Below are 10088 nucleotides of genomic sequence, written 5' to 3' on the forward strand. Positions count from 1 at the left end.
AGTTGGTTTGGTGTTTGTTCTTTTTCCTGGATCATATAGGAAAAAGAAAGTGAATAAAATGGCAGATTTGAAGATTTTCGATGTAACTTTTATGTTTATTAGAGATCTTTGTTATTGTTCATGTGTTCCAATCTTTATGATTTGACTTATTTTGGTTACTTAATCAATAATTTTTTACCATTTTTGTTGCTAAATAAAATACATATCCCCTCAAAAAACAGGAAGGAATGGGACGAATACAACATGGGCATCCCGCTTGACTGCTTGAGTTGCGGGTATTCCAGCTCGGGCTCCCACGCCACGCAGTCCACAGATTCGTTCGTCCCCCCGGCGCCCCGGTGGCCGGCGGTTGCTGCAAATCGCCTCGCCTTGCCTTGATCCCAAACCCTCCTCCTCCTCCTCCTCCCTCGCGACGCGTCGCGAAATCCAAACGCGCACTCGACTCGATCGTATCCTAGTCCTAGTAGCAGGCAGCCCGTGGGCTCGCGACGCGTCGCATCGCATCGCATGGTACCAACAACGGGCAGCTCCCACTGACCCAGCCCAGCCAAGTCACTCCCCCCGACACGAGACTAGACGGCTCTCCGATCGCCGCCGCCGACGCCGCTGCGCGGGCGTTCCCTCCAATGTGGCGGCGCGGGGCCCACTCCGAAGCCGCCCACCACCTCCCCACCGCCGGCGCGTCCACCTCGGCCGCCGCCGCCGCGGCGGGGGCCGCCGTGCGGAGGCGGCGGCGGCCCGGGCTGTCGTGCCGCCCGAGCCACCTCTTCTTCGCCCTCCTCGTCGCGCTCTTCACCGCCTCCCTGCTCGTCGTCTGGCAGCTGCTCCCCATCGGCGACGGCGACGCCGCTGCGGACGGGGAGGACGCCCTCGCGCCGCCCGCCGCCGGGGGAGGGGCGATGCGGTTCTCCGCCTCGCGCATGGTGCTGCGCGCGTTTGACGGCGGCAGCCGCCTCGAGGCCGCGAGATCCGCGCGCCGGTGGTGGCCCGGCCTCCAGCCCGTCAGACTCGCGCTCGTGAGTCCCTCGCTTTCCTGCTCCTTCAACCAAACTTATTTGATAAGAACTTCCGACCTAGCAGCTTCACTGCATTAGCTCGTAAGTTTCACCCATTTTTGTAATCCATCTACTGGACCTCACCTTGGAGTTGCCCCCAAGTGAAATGCCGATTGTTTCAGTCGCTGGTATCACTGCAGTTAACTAGTATAATTTTTCCTGTACCGATCAGAGATTATCGGGCAGAGGAACAGACATGCTTACCTAGATAGATGCACCTCGTGTTTGCTTGCGTAGCTGTTTTTTTATTGGCCAAGTCTCAGCAGGTACGGATTGTTTATGATGTTGTAGCTGCATGCCACGGAGTTGACTTTGGCCTTTGTGTTGTTTCAGGTTGTGGGAACTATGAACATAGATGCAGAATCCCTCTTGCTCACTACTTTAGCCAAAAGTCTTGTCGGGCTGGGCTACGAGGTCGAGGTGAGTTGCTCCGCAATGTTGTGCACAGATTGCTTGTTTGGTGAAGTCCAGCTATTGTTGGCTTGTTAAGAGCACTTCATTATGTTTCTCATTGACTGAGTTGCTATGGAGCAGGTTTTAGCATTCTCCTACGGGAAAGCTCATGACATTTGGAGGACTATTTGTCGTGTAAATATCGTGAGGTTTGACAAGCTGAAGTCTGTCGATTGGTTGAAGTGAGTACTAAATACTTAGCATGGAGCATTTCCCATTATTCATATTTTTTTGTCTTTATATACACTAACGTTTGTGCTTTTACTTTCTACGCCTGATTTGTAGATACAATGCTGTGCTTGTAAGCTCTCTTGAAGGGAAAAGGGTTGTTTCGATGTGAGTCAATTTTTTTTTCCTTTTGATACGGTGTGTCAGGTTTTGTTAGAGATATTTATGGGTGTGTACTGCTTTTCCATGTCTAACTAGCTAAAATAGTATACTTGGTATATAACTGTACCAACTAATACCTTTGTACATTTTGTCTATGATCACCTGGTCTAATCAACTTACTGTTGCAAAATTTCAACAAATTTGACGTGGCAGTTCAACAAAATACAAACTAATCTTCTTTAATTGAATCATTTTATATGGTTTAATTGCATCTTTTATGGCTTGGTTTAGTTGGATGTTTTTCTGGTTAGCGCTATCTGGAGTCAATATTGTGTTGGCAGAAGTACAAATATCAGTTAACCTACTTTATCTTAGTCATGATCTCATATCACATAGTACTGTACATGAAATGCTCTGGGAAAATGATAGGACCTTTTAAGCATCATCATTATCTAGCTGTGGAGTTCTGATTAATTATTGAGTTGCACTTAATAGCTGTGTCAAAGTTTGTATTCATGTTAGCACATGATGAAAGTTGCAGTGCAGGTCAGTGACAAAGACAAATCTTCCCAGAATAAAATAATTTTGGTTGTACTAGAAGCATTCCAGTTGCACTGAAAGTTGCTCTCTAATATAGCTGTTTAACTAACGTTAATGTCAATAAATGAGTTATTGTTTTGTTTTACTACTATGGATTTTCTCTCCCCTTTGTCACACCATCTGTTTGCTCTTCAACTACGTTTATGTTGTATTCAGTCTTATGCAGGAACCTTTTCAACTTCTACCAGTGGTTTGGCTTATTCATGATGATGTTCTTGGGCAGCACCTTAGAAATTATCCGGAGTCGCATCTGTCCATTCCAAATCATATTGAAGATTGGCGAGCTCATTTTAATGCATGCACTTATGTTGTGTTTCCAGATAACCACCTCCCTGTATGTACCGTCTCAACTTTATATTCTGAAATAATTAAATTAAATATGGACATAGCTTATACCTGACTTTACCTATCTGATTTCAGTTGTTATACTCTCCCCTTGATACTGGGAATTTCTTGGTCATTTCTGGTTCCCCGGTTGATATCTGGGCTGCGAAAGGATATGGCACATCACATTCTCAAGAAACTTTAAGGAAGCAGCATGGGATCGGAGAAGAAGATGTTGTTGTTTTGGTTGTTGGGAGCTACCTGTTCTTTGACGAATTGCCATGGGATTATGCAGCAGTCTTGCGTGCATCAGCTCCACACATCATGGAAATAGCAAGGACTAGAAAATTGCGAGTGCAGTTTATCCTTTTCTGTGGAAATGGCAGTGACACCTATAATTCTGCTTTCCAGGTATTGATTATATTCAAGTTTTATCGTATCTTGGGAGGATTGCCCTGTATTTTAGAAAATAGCAATATCTTTTTAGAGGCTTGGACTGCAAAGTTCTATTAAACTAGATAATACTCCGCGTGTTGCTGCGTGAATTTATATTTCAAATTTGCAGACAATAAATTTGGAAGGTATGAAAGGCTCTCGATAAAGTACAAAGATTTTAAACTGGAAATGAGGTGCATGAAAATACTAAATATATGTATATGATGCAAAAAAATGTCATTATGTCAGATTAACAAATAATTGAAATTATTAGTACACTACAGCAATGGAACATTAGTTAGAAAAAAATCAAAGGAATAATTCTAACTTTTGATATGGATAGCTTATCCGAGTATGCAAGTTTCTAAAATCAGATAAAACCTTTTGAAATGTCAGAATCAAGTAAGTGCATTCTGCACATAAATAGGGTCTGCTTCCGTTCTCCCAAAAGCTCAAGGTCAACAAAAGATGACTACTAATATCATGTACAACCAGATGGAGATCTTCACCATCAGAAATTTGTGCTTGCAAATTGCTACCAAGAAAGGAATGCGCCGACGTCACATCATAGTCGTTACTGCACAATCTGAACATCGACAGAGATGACACCAGGGCGAAGGTCATATCCAGTAATAGTATTACCATATTATACTAAACCAAAATAATTGGGCAGCACTTAAGAAAAAGGTGAACAATGGGAAAGTAACATGGCATGCTTGGAAATGTAATCAGGGAAAAAAAGATTTGGAGTAACAAACCTGTAAAAAAAATCTAGAACTGAAATTCAGTAGTACACAACTGAAAATGTTCAATGGCCTAAATTCAGTGATGAGTAACAAACGTGTTAAAAAAAACTCTAGAACTGAAATTCAATATATTCTTATCACTTGCTGCTCCTCATCGAGTTCAATCTGAAGCAAAGGTCAGCTATTCATTAGAATAATACCCAACGGCGGCAAAGAGGAATGCTGATGGTTCTCATTCATTGGCCTACTAGGCTTTGAAGCAGCCACCACATGCGGACATGATGAAAGATGAAGCAGCCCCAACCAAAACACGGGACATATTTAGAAGGATTGCCAGACTCATCTTGCTGATATAGCACTCAGTGGAAGCGGCAGCTACCTCACTCAGATGAGAGCGGATGATACTGGAGGAAGAGATCAATGGTATCCATGGTGGTTCCATGGCTGGAGATAGGAAATTTGTAGACTGAATGATGCGACTGAGTGGGACTTATAGAGAGGGGAAGAGCAATGTTGCCCGGATACCGCGATACGGATACCGCATCAAACCTGCTCCATGAGATTTGCCCGGATACGGCGATACGCTGATACGCCGATACAGATACGGATATGGATACTCCGATACTTATAGAGAACTCTGAGGACGGCGGAGGGATCTGCTCGCCGGCGACTGGTCCGGCGGCGCAGCAGCACAGGTGGCCAGCGATTTGATGCGGGGTGCGGCGCCCAGGCAAAACTTCACGGTGAGAAAGTGTGTTGTGTTGTGTCCCTTCGTCTGTATAGATACAATAGGATTAGGGTATTTTCGTATCCCTCCTGTATCATGGCCGTATCCCACAGGTATCTGATTTATTTTCTTTAAAAAAAACGAAAAATCGCCTGATATGTGCATATATGTATCCAGGAATCCGATACGTATCCCTGTATCCGGCCGTGTCCGACCCCCGATACGTGACCTTTCAGCAGTATCCGTGCAACGTAGGGGAAGAGATTGGTGTTAAGGACCCCAACAGGAAGATGAACAATCGTTTAGCATTAAAGACACACACAACGTTAGCTGCGTTAGAGAAGCACAAAGGTCAAAACGTTTGATTTCCCATCATGGCTAGGATCGTTGCAGACTGGTCAAGCTAGTAGATCCAACGGGTATAATAATTTAGGCGACGTGGATAGGCTGCATGGTTTGGAAAATCAGTTAGTGGGCAATGAACTACTTAGTTATATAGGATTCCTTAACCGAAGTTGCTAGATGACTAGTGCATGGCATTTCGTATGTGATGTGCATTTTATTTGCACAAACATTTACAATCGCTATTGTGAAGTGAATGCATCACATGGTGGGAGACTACTGGTTGTCCCTTGTTGGATTCTCTCTGGCTCCCCCTAACTATCTTCTTTTTTTCTTTGTACAGGAATTTGCATCTCATACGGGATTTCCTGATGATTCTGTAAAGCATTTCCCCATGACACATGATATTAGAGACCTGCTAATGTTTGTTGACATTGTTCTCTACGGCTCTTTAAGACAGGAACCTAGTTTCCCCCCTTTGTTATTGCGGTCCATGTCGTCGGAGATTCCAGTCATTGTGCCCAATCTAACTGTTATAACAAAATATGTATGCCACTTCATCTTCCATAATATGTTCTTTGTTTTGCCAGTGTTGAGAGATGCTTTTGTCAACGAATATTTATTTTCAGGTCACTGATGGTATTCATGGCTTTCTTTTTAATTCCGATGATCCAAGCACAGCGGCTTCAGCTTTCATGAGAATTTTAGGGGAAAAAAGGCTTTTGGACACTGCTTATTCTGTTGCTTTGGAGGGGAAGTTACTATCAAAGAACATGTTAGCATATGAGTGTATCATTGCTCATGTTAAGCTTCTTGAAACCGTGTTGCACTATCCTTCAGATGCAAATTTACCACTTTCTTTCTCTAAAGTTAAAGAGAGAACGTGGTTATGGGATCATTTTGAGTCGAAAGCTGCACTAGGAAATAGTTCTTCAGAAGATGAAAGACATAGCCACACAAGGATTGTTGGTATTCTCTTGGAGGAATCCTCTCAAAGTAATCAGACAACCTATTCTGATAGCAATGATACTTCCTCATATGACTACCCTAGCCTATCTGATTGGAATGATCTAAGTGAAGTTGAAGTATCTGAAGACATCGAGACGAGAGAAATGGAGGAGGCAAGTTTTTTTTTTTGCTTGTTTTGAATTCCTCTTCTCCAAAAGTACTAAAATTTAGTATTCTGGACAAAATTAAATATATTTTTGTGATATGTAGATTGATGAAAGGGTGGAAAGACCTCTGTTAACATGGGATGAGGTGTACAGAAATGCCCGGAAATCGGAAAGGCTAAAGCCTGAAGGAAATGAACGTGATGAAGGTGAACTGGAAAGAACTGGACAACCAGTCTGTATATATGAGATTTACCATGGAGAAGGGGCATGGCCTTTTTTACACCATGGTTCTTTATATCGTGGCATTACTCTTGTAAGTCTGGGTAAATTTTAAAGAAACTAAATTTAGAGCTCAATGCCATTGCTAGCTCTCTAGCAATTATTTGAAGCGGAGTATGCTGCACGACAGAAATGCTTTGCTGCATTATTCTTTTACCTGTTGATGTTGCTATTGAAGTTGCGTTCACTGCTTCTGATTATTTTTGCATATGTTTTGCATCAGTCAAAAGGAGGCAGGAGACCCAGATCAGATGATGTTGATGCTGTTATGCGGCTTTCGATTCTGGACAATCCGTACTATCGTGATCTTCTCTGTGAATTTGGTGCTATGTTTGCAATTGCAAACAGAATTGATACTGTACATAAGTTACCGTGGATAGGTTTCCAGTCATGGCGGGCTGCGGGAAGAAAGGTACAAATATGAGCTTCACGTTGACTCCTCGGTCCTATGCCACTTTTGGCCATATCGGTTTCGGGAACTAGTTTATAAACTTGTATTCTTTCCGAAAGAATAGTTCATATTCAGCAATCATCTATTTTAACCGTGGAAGTTTTATTATACTCCTGTGTTATGTTCAGTATAAGCTGTTAGAGAAAATTTCTGGACCTTGAAACATACAGCTCAAATTTAAATATGTTGGTATTTCAGGTTTACTAGATGAACAATATCTATTCAGACGGCCTGCTCCACTTAAGTTATTAGTTAACCTTTCTTGAAAGTCATTCACGCAGCAATGGCATTACAAAATGATATATTTAGAGTACTAATAATTTTCGTTACTCATAATGGTGCATCCTCTGAATTTTCTTAAGATGTATTTAAAAAGTACCTTTTTCCTATATTGTCTTCTTGAAGCGGCATAAATATCAAATGCGGGTCTGTTGAGGAGTATGATAATTATGTTTTAATGTTCTTCTCTCACCAGGTTTCCTTGTCTGAAAGTGCTGAAGTAATCTTAGAGAAAACTATGGCTGGAGAAAATCATGAGGATGTTATATACTACTGGGTGCCAATCGACACCGACCAAACATCCAACTTTTGGTCAACATGTGATTGCCTAAATGCTGGTCACTGCAGGTGCCTTTAATGCTTAACATGTTACCGTCTATGTTTTAGTAATCTTCCTTTGAGTTTGGGCAGTAGGGCGAGGAACCACTTCCTAAATCATTTTGTCCTCATGGCTTAGTATTACGTTTTCCTTTTCTTTAAACTTGATCTGAAGGGAGTTATGCTGCTAGTTCTCTACCTTTTGAATCATTGTTTGATGATGGAGTTGGTACGGTGTATTATGCAAGAGATTTCTGCACTGCTCTATTCCAATTGGCATGCTTAGGCTTTATCTTCAACATTTTTATTTCATTTTTTGGCAGAACTCTTTTTGAGGATGCATTTAGGATCATGTATGGGCTACCAGAGGGCATTGCAGCCCTGCCACCAATGCCCAATGATGGTGACTATTGGTCTACTCTTCATAGCTGGGTGATGCCCACCCCATCATTTTTGAAGTTCATCATGTTCTCAAGGTAATGTATCACATTTTTGTGAGGTATTTCGCTTATCTTTATGTGCTCATTATTTTGATATGAGTTGTGTTTTGTAGGATGTTTGTTGATTCAATTCATAGCTTGAATGGAAACAATACTGAACCAGCTAACTGCTTGCTTGGCGCATCACAACCTGAGGTAACCATTTCCCCCCTATAAAGTTATCCTTAGAATTCAATGCAGATGTCATCTCAACTCAGCCATCATCCTTACCAGAAAAGGCACTGCTACTGTCGAATTCTGGAAATCCTTGTAAATATTTGGGCTTATCATAGTGGGAGGAAAATGGTCTACCTTAACCCCGTCACTGGGGATGTCAGAGAGCAGCATCCACGCGAGGAAAGAAACGAGATGTGGGTGAAGTTCTTCAATTTCACCCTCCTGAAGAGCATGGATGAGGATCTAGCGGAGGAAGCGGATGACGGCATGCACCCCGGGAATGACCAGTGGCTGTGGCCGTTAACTGGTCAAGTGTTCTGGTCCGGTATCGCCGATCGTGAAAGGGAAGAGAAATATATAAAGAAACTGGACAAGAAGCTCAAGAACAAGGTCAAGTTGTTGGAGAGGCAGAAGTCAGGTTACAAACAGAAGCCATTGGGACAATAACAATAGTGAAACCGGGACAACCGAAAGAAATGTCGGTACCACGCTTGGCTGCAAGATCCTGCCTATCAATGCGGATAACCCTGGTTTGTCTTGTGGCAGTCTTACAAGAAGCAAACCCACTGCGGAAGAGGCAAAGCGCGAAGGCCCCATGGTTGTGAATACACATTCATTTCTCCACCCCCTCGTTCTCCCTCTCCAAAGGAGCTTGCTTAAGCTGGAGGACACGGGCTGGACACGAAATCGCTGATTCGTTTTTTCTTCCTGCTCATACAAATAGGTTACAGTTTGTGTTACATAGTTCCACAGATTCACATTCTTTATTTTCATCTTCCCCCCTCTGCTATGGAACTGATAGTAGCTGCATACATTGGTAGCAGAATTTTGGTAGGACTTATAACTAGTGATCGCCGCTGTACATGTAAATTTCCAGTAGAGAGCCACGCACGCAGTATAGCAATAATTAAATCAAGTTAAATCATGACCATCTCTATTTATCGATGGAAAGTTTGTTGTGAGAGCCGATGAGTTTTACCATTACTAGTTGAATGGATGTACGGCCCATCAGTTTTTTTCTCACCAATCCACAAATAATGGGGCGGAAAGCAAAAAACAGAAGGACAGGTTCACGGCTAGGGAGGATGGCGACCACCACAGCCTCTGACACCGATCCCGGCGATATCCCCGCCGCCACCACCGTCTCCGCCCCCCTCCCCCCTCCGCCGCCGATCAGGACGCGCAAGGCTACTATCATCATCCCTACCGATGGAATCCTCCAACGAATCCAAGGGTTCATCAGATCTGTGGGTTTTCGTGCCACGCTTCATTGATTTGATTCTCAGCAGATTGGGCCGGAGGTAGACTCGGTTTCGATTTCTAATGGTGCTTGCAGGTGGATCAATGGCGCCTGGGTGAAAATTGGACCGACAATTCCAGTGGAGGCCTGTTCTCGTTGCGATTTGCTTCGTGAGTCGCCCTGTGCGCGCGCTTGCGAAGTGGTCCGACTAGGTAAAAACCTTGGTGCGGCTCGATCCATGGCGGCATGTGCACAACTCGGAGCTGGGCCGCAGCCCAACACTGTACGCGCAACGCCCATATCCTCACCCACTCCACCTCGCTTCAACCCTAGATCCAATCTAACCGGAGCAGTTGTGTTCGTCCCAACCCTCACCGCACCACGCCCTCAGATCCCCACCCCAAATCCACCGCCGTTCTGGGCTAGAAATCTCGCCGGCGACCGGAGATCGTTCGCACAAGTTCTTCAAGTGCCACCACCGATGGATCGACGCTATGGAGGACCGAGGCGCTCCCCTCCGCGGAGATCGCCTCCAAGAAATTACTTTGGTAATCGCCCTCGCCCCAGATCTGAAGCTGATCGCCACGATGAACAACGGCGGTGGGAAGACGAGAGGCGCAGCGACGCCAACTGGAGATTTGATGATGAGCGTCGCCGTGAAGAAGACAGACGTCAGGCAGATCAAGAACGACTCCGTCAAGAGGAGCGACGTCGGGTTGAGGAGCGTCGTCGACTTGA

General features: G+C 44.2%; 1 pseudogene; it reads left to right on the top strand.

Annotated features, from left to right (window-relative positions):
* Nucleotides 1-626: 626 nt before the first annotated feature.
* Nucleotides 627-9038, top strand: LOC124706201 (annotated as a pseudogene).
* Nucleotides 9039-10088: the final 1050 nt, after the last annotated feature.

Source organism: Lolium rigidum, chromosome 4 (genome assembly GCF_022539505.1).
Source record: "Lolium rigidum isolate FL_2022 chromosome 4, APGP_CSIRO_Lrig_0.1, whole genome shotgun sequence".
Lineage (NCBI taxonomy): Eukaryota > Viridiplantae > Streptophyta > Magnoliopsida > Poales > Poaceae > Lolium > Lolium rigidum.